The sequence below is a fragment of the Cnephaeus nilssonii genome (assembly GCF_951640355.1).
Source record: "Cnephaeus nilssonii genome assembly, chromosome: 10".
NCBI lineage: Eukaryota > Metazoa > Chordata > Mammalia > Chiroptera > Vespertilionidae > Cnephaeus > Cnephaeus nilssonii.
The window spans coordinates 2,768,864-2,784,278 of NC_137081.1; the positions used below are offsets into that span (position 1 = coordinate 2,768,864).

Sequence of the window (15,415 nt, forward strand, 5' to 3'; positions counted from 1 at the left end):
AGAAGTGAAAACTAAAACCCCAGCTAGATACAGCTTGGCTTACATTTAAAGCCTGGTAACATAGAATATTGACAAGGGTATGGAGCAATTGGGAATACTGCTGGTGAAAGTATAAATTGATAAAAAGCACATTAGAAAAGAATTTGACATAAATATTGTATTCATTTACATATTACATATAATTTTGACACTTTATATGTATATATATATGTATATACACATACATGTCATTATATCCCCAATAGAAATTCTTGCATATGTGCACCGAGAGAGTTATGCAAGATCGTTAGCAAACTAGGTAATAGGAAAAACCGCAAACAAGCCTTAGTGTCTATCAACAATAGAATGGATAAATACGTAGTGTTACTTTTACATAGTGCAATGCTGCAGTGAAAATGCATGAGTTACAGCTGCCGGTAATAATTTGAATGAATCTTAGGAATACAGTGTCAAAGGACAAAATAAAAATCAAAGGACACTTACAAAATTGCTTAATTTATATAAAGTTTAGAATGTTCACAAGTAAACAATAAATTGATTAGGAATGAGACCTTATGGAGTTCAACCCTGAAGAAAAGCAAGAAAACGAAGAAGACGAAAGCCAGGGGAGTGATGGCCTGAGGGACAGCGGGGCAGACAGTGGGTTCAGGAGGACACACAGCCACAAGGATGACATCGTGCTCTTAACCTGGGTGGGGCTGTGGAACATTCTTGTTATTCACATGGTATGTTCTTTGTAAATACTATTTCTATCAATGTTTTCTTTCAAAGTTCTAAGTAATTATATAGAGTATTTACATTGAATATAGAAATTGAGGTCTTTACATAAGTCCAAAAACCTGAAAGTGATTCTCTTACGAAAGGATGTGTTTTTGCTTTCTTCGGGAGACTGGCTGCCTTACATCCAGAAACAGTGCTCCGGAGAATGAGTCCGTTACAAAGGCTGTGCTGTTTTCACCAGAGAGGTTTTCTAAGCAATTAGACCCTTTTTAGCAGATCAAGTCTTTCTTGGAAATAAAATAAAATAATGGAGCTGATGTCACTTGAATGTTTTTCAAAATTGGAGTGATACTTGTAAATTTCCCGTTACAAGTCCTAAGCATGCTTTAAATAATTGTAAGAAAATATTTAGAAATTTCCATTCTCAAATACTGACATTTTCCAGAGGAAATGCTATTATTGATACGTGATTGGGTTTTGCTGAGTAAAGCTGTTCCCCGCACAAACAGCGCGGCCACCTGCACCTGCTTGTCAGTGCGCTCTGAGAACACGCGTGGTAACTGGAAACGCAGGAATGCGTGACCAGCTAGCAGCCAGCTGTGCAGAGCCTGCCTTCTTCCAGGTGTTAAAATAAGTATGACCGTTTGGTTCACTTGGAGCTCAACGAGAATATTTCAGATTTGTTAGCTTAAAAACCCATTTATAATTTTTATTGGAGGCAGTAGATCATGCTATATTCATTTGAAATGAGGGGGAAAAAAACATACCCAGAAATGTGTGTGGTGTCATTACTTATTATATTCAATGGCTTCTTCAAAAAATGAGAGGAATTTTAATGTAACATTTGTGTAGATATTTTTTTTCACAGGAAAAGACAACTGAGCCACTTCTGCCTATAGGCATCTGAAAGGATGGGAAGAATGAATGAAAAGATGTTTGTCAGTCAGAGTTCAACTTGGCAGAACCCGTTCCAGACTGGTCTTACATTAATTTCTGTCTTGGGCACACACCGATGTTTGATCGTTACTATTACTTATTGAAATCGTAGTAGCTGTTAGGCGTTAGCTCAAGAGACCCAGGTCCCTAAACCTTGCCGTGGCTGACGTCCCCATCCTCACAAGGTTCCTGAGGGAGAAGGCAGCAGTGAGAGAACTGCAAGCAGAAAATCCAGATCCCTTTCCTTATTAGATTGTCTCGGATCTGAAACCAAATGCAGAGCGAGTCCTCAGATGCGGGACCAGAGTGGAATAGAGGGCGTGGCAGCCCCGCCCCGGAAGTAATGCACTCAGGGAGAGCAGAGTGGAGGGACCTGGCAGAGAGGGCTTTCTAATCTGTGGATCCAGTCATTGCTATGATCCACTCAGGGCAAAGCCAAGGAGTGATGCTAACGCTTGGAAGAGCAGTCCTTCCTGTTTCTTCTGGAAAATAGGATAAACTACCATGATTCCTGGACATTTAATTAAGCTTGTTAGTTTCTGGCAGAGACTCACAATGTTATAAAAAAGGAAAACATTGGCTCGGCCGGTGTGGCTCAGTGGCTGAGCATCAACCTATGAACCACGAGGTCACGGTTCAATTCCTGGCCGGGGTTGTGGGCTCAATCCCCAGTAGGGGGTGTGCAGGAGGCAGCCGATCAATGATTCTCATCATTGAAGTTTCTCTCTTTCTCTCTCTCTCTCTCTCTCCCCCTTCTTCTCTGAAATCAATAAAAATATATTGTTTTAAAAAAATGGATGCATTGAAAATAGACAGCTTTCTTTTCTTTTAGTGAGACCTACCATGTGACTAGCCAGAGGCTATTAAAATCAGGATAGTATATGGTCCTTGTCCCCACCTCTGTGTGACCTGCTGCCTTGATATTTACTATACTTTTTGTAAAGTTATAATGGGCTTATAGAGATGCCTGTATACGCACTTGGCACAGATATACAGGAGACAAAGAAGAAAAACAAAACCCACACACCCCACAGGTCATTTCTCAGTCCCATGGTCTCCACCTTGCAGGTCTTCTGCTAATTGCTTTCTGTATTTTGTCCACAGGTTGGTGGTTGTAATCTTGAGGAAGAATGGGGTTGAATATGCTTACTCCATCTTACCAAGAACTAGAGTTTCTCTGAGGATTTAAATATCACTTCTTTAAACTTCTCTTCTGCTCCTAGTATTCTCTTAGTTTCCTCTTGATTTGATTTTTTTGTTATATTTTCATATTGGAGGCTTTTCCCAAATGTAAATTTATTGTTCAGACTTAATGGCGAGGCACCAAACGGCTAATTGTAGGCACTTATGTATCTATGGGCCTTGATGACTAGCAGTTCTACTACAGGGCAACCTGTGGCAAGCTAGCTTTTTATGGGATGCAACTGTTAGAGTGTAACTTTCAAATTCATGCAAATAGAAATGAACGAGTATCAAAGATTTTATTTGACTCAGTAGGATGTTATGACCGATTAAAAGAGCAGTTGAGAAACTCCCGTCTGTATGTTATGTATATAAATATATGTATTTTTCCATCTGGGTATAGAAGAGGAAGTCAGACACTCCATGGCCTCAAAAGCACATGCCAGGCTGTGACCTGCCTCAGGAGGCCACGTGGGAAGGAGCTGAGAGTGGCCCATGATGATGGTCAGCAGGGAAAGGGGGACCGAGGAACCGCGTTCTGTCAACCAAAAGAAAGAGTTTGAAAGGATTTTCCCCAGAGCGTCCTGATGAGAGCTCAGTGTAGCTGACAGCTTGGTCTCAGCCTTCTGATGCTCTAGAACCCTCCGTGCTTCACGAAACTTCTGACCTACGGAACTGCCTGCTAATGAGTGAGTGTTATTTTAAGCTGCTAAGCTTGCGGTAATTTGTAATGCAGCAAAAGAAAACTAATGCAATACCAACAAAGGTGTATATAAATTGGTAAACATGTACGTAAATCTACACAAACATCTGTGTAAAAATAACAATATTATCTATTTGGGGGGCGGTCTTCAAAGAAAAAATAAAATCCTGAGCAAAAGCCTATAAGTTGAAAGAGAGCTTACCATAGTTAAAGTAAGTTAAAGTATTCTAAGATCTTTGTTTTGGGGGACAGGGATTTGTAGGTATGGTGTCCCTCCTAAACCCTGATCCCCCTCCTACTTGGGCAAATGTCCATTCAGCCAGAGACCACACGTCCCTGCATCCCATACAGCTAGGTATGGCAATGCATCGAGTTATCACCAATGTGATGTGAACTGGAGTCATGTCACCTGTCACATGATTTGCTTAAAAGGAAATTGCTTGTCTTGGACTTCTCATTCTCTTTTCTCATGTTTGGAACACGGACAGTGGAGAGACTTTGCTTTGACCATATGCATTCAGACTGTAGGAGACTGTGTAGCAACATGGAATCATCTGGGTCCCTGAATGACTCGGTAGAGCAGAGCCATACTGCTAACCTGACTGTATCTTGGGGCCATTGCCTGAGGGAGAAATGTGCATTAACCCTTTGTATTTGTAGATGTCTTTCTTAGAGTAGCTTCACCTTAACTAAATCAGTCCCTGGAACTGATGTGCAACAATCACAGAAACCTAAAATATGGGCCATTGGCTTAGCAAACTTTAGGGCTTAGCAGTGAGGCAGTAGATCTTATGTTGTTTGGGGGACAGAAGTAGTTGGCTTTTCCAGCCTGTGAGGCTCAAATTTCTGGATTCTCTATCCTCTTCCTTCTCTGCTTGCAAATTGGCATATTCTTGCCTTAGCTCATCTTTTTCTTATAATACCTTGCTAAAAGCAGCAAGAGCAGCCAACACACATTCCCTTTTGCTTTCAGTAATGTATTAGAAGAAATAGCATGAAATAAACTATGACTCAAACACTTTCCCTAAAGCTTCCTCAAACAAAGAAAGGCAATCCTTTGACAAACACCAAATTAAGAACGTTGCCTTCCAACCTAATCATATTGTTCAGAGAGCCTCAAAGTTGCTGTCATTAAAAGGAGAAAGGGGGCCGAAACTGGTTTTGCTCAGTGGATAGAGCGTCGGCCTGCAGACTGAAGGGTCCCAGGTTCGATTCCGGTCAGGGGCATGTACATTGGTTGTGGGCACATCCCCAGTGGGGGGTGTGCAGGAGGCAGCTGATCGATGTTTCTCTCTCATCGATGTTTCTAGCTCTCTATCCCTCTCCCTTCCTCTCTATAAAAAATCAATAAAATATATTTTTAAAAAATAAATAAATAAAAGGAGAAAGGGGGAGAGAGGGAGCCAGGAAGTCAGGGAAAAGGCTGCTTAAAAACTTTGTTCAGAAAAACAAAACAAAAATATTTGATGTGGTAACTGACATATAAACAAATAGGAAATAAATAGAACCAAAGCCTAATAAGGGGCTTTGCGAATTGCATTGCCAATGAGGCTATAAGTAAGATCTTGTGAAAGGTTTTGGTTGTTTAAACCTTAGAGCAACCCTCAGGCTTCCAAACCTACTATAGTGAAGAAGTGGGCTATTAAAACAGTACACTCCCCCATTTCCACTCTACCATACCTACATTCTCTCCAAAATCAGACGTGGCCACAGATTCTGAACAGTGAAGAACATTAGAAGGCAAAGGCAGAGACTGTAGATGATAAAGGGATTTTTGTAAGATATCAGAACCCATGTGTAAACAAGGAGCCCTCTTTTAATACCAGGCCAAAGGGTTCGTTATCATCACTGTGCAGCATGGTGTTCTTCCTGTCTGTGGGCCATGACTGCTCTGTAGCTTCCATTCTTCCTTCATCTCTTATCCTTCCTTTCTTTATCTAACAGGTCTTCCATCATCATATGCTAGGGTTCAGGTTCATATAACTTGACTATTAATATATTGCTCCCAGGACTATGAGCAGAGTCATTTGAAATGTGGAGAATTTGGACCTTGGACTAGATGGGATCTTGAATTATGCTCCAAAGAGAGGCATTAAAGTCTTTTCTATGTATGGGAAGAAAGTAGATATAGGTGTTTTGATGGCCAGACTTCTAATGTCCCCCAAAAAACTCTTCTCCCTTCTTTCTAGGTAGTTGGTATTACCAGCAAGAGACTGTATTTCGCAGTCAGAGTTGCAGCAGGATATTGTTATGTTACTCACTTCTTGATATTGGACAGGAGTGCTGGGTGCCACTTCTGCCTCGTTGGCTTAGAAGAACATTGCTTGCAGGGGGTTTTCCCTTCCCCTTTGCTATGGCTGTCAACGTGGCAGCAGTCTGCCTTCGCCTCTGCAGGGGACAGCATCCTGGCCGGTGGCAAGACAGTGGCATGCAGGCAGCGCAGGCCGAGCGGCCGCATGGGCAGAGCCACCGTGCTCACCTGGGCTGCTCGCAGCAGGACTGTTACGTGAAAAAGAAAGGAACTCTCATCGAGCCGCTGTATCTCTGAGCATCTGAGCCTTTCCCTAATTCAGAACGCTAAGAGAGCATCTTAGTTTAGACATTGTGCACTCATGATACAATCTCAAGGGTAACCACTAAAAGAATAGAGGGCATAATTTCTAGTATAAAAACCTCAATCCTCCTATTTTGCCAAAAAGGACAAGAAAGTAGTAGAAGCAAAGGAAAGGCAGGGCAAATAGCACAAGGTAAGATTATAGAAACAAGTCCAGAAATGTAAATGTTCTCCATAAATGTAATGAACTAAACTCACCAATTTTGAATTTAATTCCTTTGTTGTCAGAAACATAACTGCCTGTGGGGAAAATATATTTTCAGTCTTTTATATCAGCACACAATTTCCATTTTGCTGCTATTGATTCTCTCTATGGACTTGTGTTATGGTGTGGTGTCCTTTCCTTTCAGCTAGGAGGCTTTCTTCACTGCCTTTGCAGGGCGGGTATGCTAGCAATAACCCTCTCAGATCTACTTATCTGGGAGTGGTTCGATTTGATTTGATCTGCCCTGCCTCTGGCTGGCTGACTTTCCTTCCTGACACACTAGAGAACAGGTACCTAAGAAGCTGTAGGGTGAACAGTCAGGAAACTGTCCGTTTTGGGACCATGGACTCTCAGAGGCCTCCTTCCATGACAGTCTCGGTTTATTATTGTTCAGGGTCAGGCATGAATTTTGACAAAAACCTAATTTTCCTGGACATTTGAAGTAACATGGACTCTTATGAGAGCCTCTGAAACTAGTTCAGTTGTAGAGTTTGGGCCTGCATGCAACAGAAATTGTTCTTAACATAGGCAATTACAGAAAATTTATGGAGCCCTGGCCAGGTAGCTCAGTTGGTTAGAGCATCGCCCTGATATGCCAAGGTTGTGGGTTAGATCCCCAGTCAGGGCGCATACAGTAATCAATGAACGCCATCAGTAAGTGGAACAACAAATCGATGTTTCTCTCTGTCTCTCCTTTACACTCTCTCTCTAAAAATCAATTTATTTATTTTTTTAAAAATTATGAATATATACTGATTTGTTCACAGAATCAGAGTAAGAGTTAAGGTAGCTGGACTTCTAGAAGTATAGGAACCAAGACACCTATGGAGAGATTAGAAACAGGATATCTTGGACATCTTTTTTGTTATTTCCAGGGTATCAGTAGCCCAACCACTGATGATTCAGTTACAACTACCTTTTGTTCTTGTACCTCAGACCAGGCTAGACAGACAAGCAAGCACTTCCCTGTGTCACCTGACTTTACTGTGCACGCTCCCATCTTCCCTCTGTCCAGTCCCTTCCCCGAGGGATTTGCAGGGGACTGCCCAGACGACTACGCTTAACAATGTCTGGCCTTTCCCATGATTAATAACTAGGTGATTGCAATGGTAACAGCAGCACCAGCCATTCTTTCCTTACCTTTAAGCACCAACTTAACTTTTCCTTATCTTTACATTTTCCTTGGTCAGTTTAGTTGGGATTGGGAAGAAGGGAAGCAGACACTGTTTCTTATCTGAATTTATGTCCCTTTAGCCTCTTTCTTTGCAATATATGGTGTACTATATTGGTACTCAGTACATAGAGCTTTTACTATCATCCAGTGGAGGTGCAAATGAGCACTACGAGTCCCTAAAGACTGTATCAGAGAACTGGAGAATATTAAACAAATTGCAGTTAGGAAGGAAGCATTCCTTGACAACATTTCTGGAGCATTACTGAGAAATATATATTTTCTAAGCTAGACTCAAAGTAAACTATCTGACTAAAAGAGCCACAGAAAGTTTCATCACCACCAAAGATCACCTCATGCTGTCTCTGCTGTCGACCTCTCTCCCCATCCCCATCCCCATCCCCATCCCCATCCCCATCCCCCTCCCCATCCCCCTCCCCCTCCCCATCCCCATCCCCATCCCCATCCCCATCCCCCTCCCCCTCCCCCTCCCCCTCCCCCTCCCCATCCCCATCCCCATCCCATCCCCATCCCAGCCTTTGAGGACCTCTGACCCGAGTCTCATCCCCACAGCTTCGCCTTTCCCAGGATGGCATGGGAATGGACTCATAGCATATTGCCTTTCGAGTCTGGTTTCTTCAGCTTAGCCTAATGGATTCAAAATCCACGTATGCTGTTGTGAATTTGAACTAGTGACTAGTTTTGAACCATTCATATTTACGCTAAGCAAGACACCTCTGTCTAACCTCTCAGGTCCTCCTGACGGGCATTCTTTATTTCTGGAATGCCTTATTAGCCTACTGCACATCTACTCGTTTTTGAAAATTCAACTCAGTTTTAACTTCTTTCTCAGCATGACTTGACCATTCTAGGCAAAGTTAGGCATCCCCTTTTCTCTATTACTTACTACAGTGCATTGCAATGTGCATACTATGGCCTGTGGGCTGCATCCAGCAGCCACTCCTGCAACCCCTGCCTCCTTGTGCTTGAACACCTGGAACTAAGAATGGCTTTACAAATTATTTTCATTTCAGAAAAAAATATATATATATGTAAATTGGCTTTACTTTATTTTGACAATTTGCATATTAGCCTTTTATTATATAGGATTATTATATAGGATACTGTGAACAGAGATAATAATTCATATTGTTTGTACAAGCACATCAAAGGTCTCCTCTTCAGGATGACCATTGACCTCACCAATAATAGAGACTCCAAAATTCAAATTAAAAACAAAAAGTCATGTACACTTTCATTTAAGGCCTTGGTCAGCAATACAGAATTAGCCAATATTGGACAAAGAGGAATTTTCTGCTATCATGCTGTGCCTTCCAAAGCACAAAAGCTTTGGACCCCACCATATCCATTTACCTCTCCATGCTGACAGATCATAACTTTTCTTTCCAATCATCCCAGGCAGTGAATAGAACCATGAATTAAAGATATAAAAGAAAAAAACACCTTTACAAAAACATAAAAGGTGCAGAGGACAGCAAGCAGTTTGCAGGTTGGTGAATTAGAACCTGAAATAATTCATCAGAGCTCATGTGAGAACCACCATGTCCCTGTCAGAAGTAGCACTTCTTAGCTGAGGACGGGTGCTCTGGAGGAACCCTGGGTCAGGTGCATTCCCTAGTCAGAGAGAAAGGAAAGAAGATCCTGCTGGGAGGTCAGAATAATCATCATTTCCTCAAGCACAAGTGGAACACAGAATACCTTTCCCCTGAGCACGCAGGTGATGTGACCAATGCACATTCCTCAGGTGGTCGAGGTGAAATGGCTTCAGCCACAAATACATGCAGTGACATCAATTGGGTATTAGGTCTGGGCAGGTTGGCGAAAGCAGATCCTTAAAGCCTCACTTGTACCTGAAGCTTATGAGGAATTTAGCAGTGTGTATGTTTCAATAAAAGGAGTTTATATTCAGGTAAATGGGTCCCCAAGTATCTCCTTCAGTGTTGTCATTCTGAGTGAGAAAGATAAACTATTTTCTGGACATTTAAGGCTTTTCTCCAGTGTGAACTCTCAGGTGTGTGACCAGGCTATGTTTGGGCTTTACTTTTTTTAAAAAATATTTCAAGAAAAACTATCTTAAATATAATTACATGCAATAAACATTAATATATCAAGAAAAATGATTTTAAATACGATGTTACATGCAATAAGCACCAGTTATTCAAGAAAAATGATCTTACATATAATAATATTACATGAAATAAACATTAATATTTCAAGAATAAAAGGATTTTAAGTATAATAATATTACCAAAACTGTGCTAACATAGTATGATATCATAAAAATTGTAGGAAATATTAAAAATCTGCAAATAACAGGATTACTTCTATTATATCCTAGTATATCCCCCCCCCCGCTCTATTTTTGTTCATCAACTTATGTTGTTCATTATATTCCACAAATGAGTGAGATCATATATTTATCTTTCTCTGACTGGCTTATTTCTCTTAGCATGATGCTTTTAAAGTCTATTTTATCAGATATGAGTATTGCTACTCCAGCTTTTTTTTTTCTTTTCTATTTGCATGGAAAAATATTTTCCATCCCTTCACTTTCATCCTGTGTGTGTCTTTTGTTTTGAGGTGGGTCTCTTGTAGACAGCATATAGTTGGGCCATGTTTTTTTATCCATTCACCTACCCTACACCTTTTGATTAGAGCATTTAATCCATTTACATTTAGGGTTGTTATTGAGAGGTACTGATTTATAGCCATTTTAATTCTGTATGGCTAGGTTTCTCTCTCTATTTCTTCTTCTCAGCAATCCCTTTAGCATTTCTTGTAATGCTGGCTTGGTGGTGATGAACTCCTTTAGCCTTTTTTTGTCTGGGAAGCTCTTTATTTGACTGTCTATTTTGAATGATCGCCTTACTGGATATAGTAATCTTGGTCTCAGATCCTTGCTTTCCGTTACCTTGAGTACTTCATGCCATTCCCTTCTGGCCTGTAGAGTTTCTGATGAGAAATCAGGTGTTAGCCTTATGGGAAGTCCTTTGTAGCTAACAGTTTTCTTTTCTCTTGCTGCCTTCAAGATTCTCTCTTTGTCTTTAATTTTTGGCATTTTAATTATGATGTGTCTGGGTGTGGGCCTGTTTGGGTTCTTCTTGTTCGGGGTTCTCTGTGCCTCCTGAACTTGTGTGACTTTTTCCTTGACCAGGTTAGGGAAGTTTTCTACCATTATTTCTTCAAACACCTTCTCTATTCCTTTCTCCCTTTCTTGCCTCTTCTGGCACACCTACTATTCTAGTATCGTTACGTTTCACATTGTCCCACGGCTCCCTTAAGCTGTCCTCCTTTTTTTTAATTTAATTTTATTTTTTTGGTTCTCTAATTGAGTGATATTTTCAACTCTGTCTTCTAATTCACTGATTCGATCCTCAGCTTCCCCTAATCTGCTGTGTATTCCTTCCAATGTGTTCTTTTTTAAAAAAATATATATTTTATTGATTTTTTTACAGAGAGGAAGGGAGAGGGATAGCAAGTTAGAAACATTCATGAGAGGGAAACATCAATAAGCTGCCTCCTGCAGCACCCCCTACTGGGGATGTGCCCACAACCAAAGTATATGCCCCTGACCGGAATCGAACCTGGGACCCTTCAGTCCACAGGCCGACGCTCTATCCACTGAGCCAAACCGGTTAGGGCCCAATGTGTTCTTTATTTGTGTTATGTCATTCTTTATCTCAGACTGTTCTTTTTTCATAATTACTATATCTTTTTTCATACTGTTGAGCATTTTTAACATCATTATTCTGAACTCTGTTTCAGATAAATTTCTTATCTCTGCTTCATTTATCTCTTCTTCTGGAGAATTTGCTAGTTCTTTCATTTGGGGATTGTTTCTTTGTTTCCTCGTTTTGGTTGTCTGTTTGGGTTTGTGACTAGGTATTAGGTAGATCCTCTACACCTCTCAACCTCTAGTGAAGGACAGTGTTAAAGGCTGTTTCTGACTAATTGGATCAGGCAAAGACTCAAAGCCTCCAGAGACCACCTCTGTCTATAGACTACTAGGATTCTGACTTGAATTGCCCCCATGCAATCATCCTCAGGTGTGGCAAGAGTTTTTTCAACAAGGTGCGGTAGTTGCTTCTGCCTGGAGGCTAATTGTTACTTTTAATCTCTTAAGTGGCCTCAGGGCAAGGTGTTTTTCCAATAGGGTGTGTCAAATCTTCCCCCACGGCAAGGCAGATGTCTATGTGGGACAGATGTCCTCCACTGTGTGAGGGAATGACTCTGCCCAGGAAACTTGCAGTGTCTGCCTTCTGAGCTCTATCCCCCAAGTCCCCAGTCCTGGGTTCTGTTCTCACAGCTTCAGTCCACTTCACCCTCCCTCTGCCAGAGCACAAGGTGGGTAGCTCCACAGGTAATTTTTGTGCGTTGGCCCTTTAAGAGTGTGCCCAAACTTTCAGCTGCCACTCCCTAGCAGATAGCACCCCACTGCTTTTCACAGCTAGATATTATGAGGGTACCCTCCTCAGTTTGGTGCTCTCTGCTGGGGAGCCCAGCTTTGGAAATAGATCCCAGAGTTCTCAGTGCCCCCCCCCCCCCACACACACACACAGCTGAGATATCTCTCTGGGGCTTAAGTTGCCAAGTTGCCGTCTATGGGTACCCAGCAAGCCCTTTCATGCCTCCGCCCCTCCTACCACTCTATGCAGTCTCCACCTTCTGTCCTCAGGTATCAGGATTCTCTCCTGTGAGTTTTCCATTGATTATTCAGTTGTAATTCCAGCTTGTTCCTGGGAGCATGTCCATGCATCATCCTCCTACTCTGCCGCCATTTTTAATCACTCCACTTCCATTCTTTATTACATTAAAGCGTTATAAGGAAGCTATGATACGGGTAATTATTATCTTATTGGCTTTACATTTTTAAAGAGGAAATTCCACTTCAAGGAAAAGGAGCCTCGGCTCCAAGGTGTGAAAGCAATGGCATTTAGGGGAGTCAGTACTGGGGGGCTGTGCTCAGTGAAGTTTTATGTTAAAGCACCACAGTTTTTAAAATTATGATAAACATTATTGGGTTATAAAACACATGAATTTACTTAAGTCATATATATCCTACATAATAAAAGCCTAACATGCTAAGTATTCAGTCGTCCGGTCATCCGTTCAACCAATCAAAGCATAATATGCTAATGATATGCTAAGGCTGCTTAACTGCTCACTAGGATGTGCACTGACCACCAAGGGGCAGACAGTCGACTGGTCAACCAGTCACTGTGATGTGCACTGACCACTAGGGGGCAGGCACTCCAACCGGTAGGTTAGCTTGCTGCTGGGGTCCGGCCGATAGGGACTGAGCGAGATGGGCCGGACCTGCCCTGGAGCCCTCCCATGGTCCCTCTCGGCTGGCCAACCTCCCGTGTCCCTCCCCAGCCTCAATCGTGTACCAATGGGGTCCCTTGACCTGACCTATGCCCTCTTGCAATCTGGGACCCCTTGGGAGATGTCGGAGAGCCAGTTTCAGCCAGATCCCACAGGCCAGGCTGAGGGACCCCACTGGTGCATGAATTCGTGCACCGGGCCTCTAGTGTGTGTGTGTGTGTGTATGTGTGTGTGTGTGTGTGTGTGTATTGCAATTGTGAAATTCAATGTAACAACAGGTCCAAAATTCCATGACTAGAATTTGAGAGCCATTTTATTGCATGTACTAAAATACAAGCACTTAAATTGGCTCTTGGAAAGATTATGTACCTTAGCATGAACTTTATACTCAACACCATTTGTTAAAAGAGTAATATTTCTTGCCCCCTAACCCCACATTGACCTCACCCCACATGCCACATTATGTTCCAAACCCAAGCCTGGGACATGCATGCACAAGGCTCTCTTCTTAATTGAGGCAGTGGGAATTCTGTGGTGGCTCTGTGCAACAGCTCAAGCTAACTCACTTCTCTATCAAGTTCCACACGCTGTCTATACCAGTCACCATATAGCCATGGCCTCGTACTAAACTTTGTTTTCGTTTTTATGTAAGCAGGAGGAATTAGATTAGAATGCAGATTTTAAATGACATCCTTATTTTAAATTAAGTGATGTATATGAGTCTGCCACAATTAGCACCCAAAATTCAGTGTGACCCCCATGGCAGCTGGTGATACTGAATATTTCTGAGTAGAACATAAAAGGTGAAAGGGCGTATCTCCTTTCAATGTGCATATGTAACTGCGATAAGTATTAATAGGAATACATACTTGTGGGTAATCCTGGAATGTATATCTATATTTATAATTAGGAATAGTTATGTGAATGTGATATAAATATCTGTCATCAGTGGTTTTTTATTATCAATTTCCCTTGTACATTTTTTAAGCACTATAAGCTTATGGTAGTCTATTAGGTTTTTATAACTGGTAATGAAAGAATGTTTAGAGTTAAAAAAAACTTTCATGTGCAGTAGTATTTTTCCAAGATCCATAAATTTAAATGTGAGGATGCTTTTTCATTTGGTTTATTTTGCAAAGCTGTAGCAAATGATCGGGCTAGGCATTGTGGAATTTCAAAATGTAATTCTCTGTATGAAATCCAATTCCTAACTGCCTGTTTTTGTAACCCCATAAAAAATGCCAGGAGCAGAGGTGATGGTTGTATTATATTCTGCTCTCTGGACAGAGTTCCTTCTTTTCCGGTCTCTCTTAGCTCTCCCTTTCTTTATGTCACTCTTGTATTAATTACCCTCATCCCCTGCCACTTGCTCAGATCTGTGTGGTAATTAGTGGGGAGGAGTGAAAATAAACACAAAAGCATGCCTGTGTGGTGGGTTCAGGTAGATTTCACTTCCTCCTTTCTGTTTTCTGTTTTTTTTAAAGTTCATAAGCATTTGAAAAAAGGGGGTGGAGGTAATTCTGCTTGCAAAAAGCCAGCATTCACATTCTGGAAACTAAGGACTTGATTGGTAAGGTTGTTAATTAGTGTACAGGCTTTAGAGACAAGCCAGCATCTCTGTGATTATATTATTCTCAAAGGAATTGGTTTGACTTGTTTGTGATGTTGCTCTTTCCAGGACATGTTTTTGAAATAATTCACTGAATTTTAGGACGCTCCTTACATTTCATGTCAAACAGAACGATAACTCCTCTCTGTGCTAGATGGTCGCTGTGAATCCCGCAGCCACACCTGTTTCCTTCTTTAGGTGGAAGGTAGCTGTATTTCCTGTCTTTTATTTTCAGTAGATACTTGTTGAATGATTTAAAATATAGCACACTTACAATCAGTTTATGAAATTCTCCAACAGAAAATTGGCAAAGTACATGACATACATTTTTGTGTAATAATAATGTAATGCAGTACATTATTTCACACAAAAAAAGAAGTGCAAACGGCCAATAATCATGAAGCAAACAATACAAATGGAAACAAATGGTATACTAGTATCTTTTTTCCAATGATTCAAAACACATGCTTATGCTCAGCATTGGCAAGTGAGTAGAGAAAAATGTACACTTTCTCTTTTGTTTTGAAAAAGTGAAAATTACTCTGTTCATTCTGGGAAGCATTTTGGAAATGTTTCAGATGTAATATTTATGGAGCATTTGACCCTAGAATTCTACCTTTAAGAATTTATCTTAAGGTGATAATCAAATGCGGTAAGATTTCTTGGTAAGGATGTTTGTGACAGCATTGATTATTATATAGAAGAGTTCGAACTCTTCAGTAGAGATTTACTAAATAAACTATGCTCCTTTATATAATGAAATTCTATGCAGCCATTAAAATGATCTACATTCATTGATCTGTAAATATATTAATAATATATTGTTGAGTGAAAAAAAGTTTATAATACAGTATGTGTACTATGATTCTGCATAACTTCTGCTGTAAAAGGCCAGGTAGTACTTTTTTTTTTTTTTCCCCCAGAAAGAA

The 15,415-nt window shown here is 41.0% G+C and overlaps 1 protein-coding gene across 2 annotated transcripts in view; it reads left to right on the forward strand.

Moving 5' to 3' along the window:
* The window catches only part of PMS1 (PMS1 homolog 1, mismatch repair system component), a 124,227-nt gene that overhangs the window by 92,366 nt on the left and 16,446 nt on the right, over positions 1-15,415 (forward strand). Inside the window, exon 17 of one of the 2 annotated variants that reach the window (XM_079782736.1) lies at positions 3,242-3,527. The exons of the other annotated variant lie outside the window; for it this stretch is intronic. The gene's annotated coding sequence lies outside the window, so the exon portion shown is untranslated. The remainder of the gene's footprint in view (positions 1-3,241; positions 3,528-15,415) is intronic. 2 annotated transcript variants of the gene reach the window in all.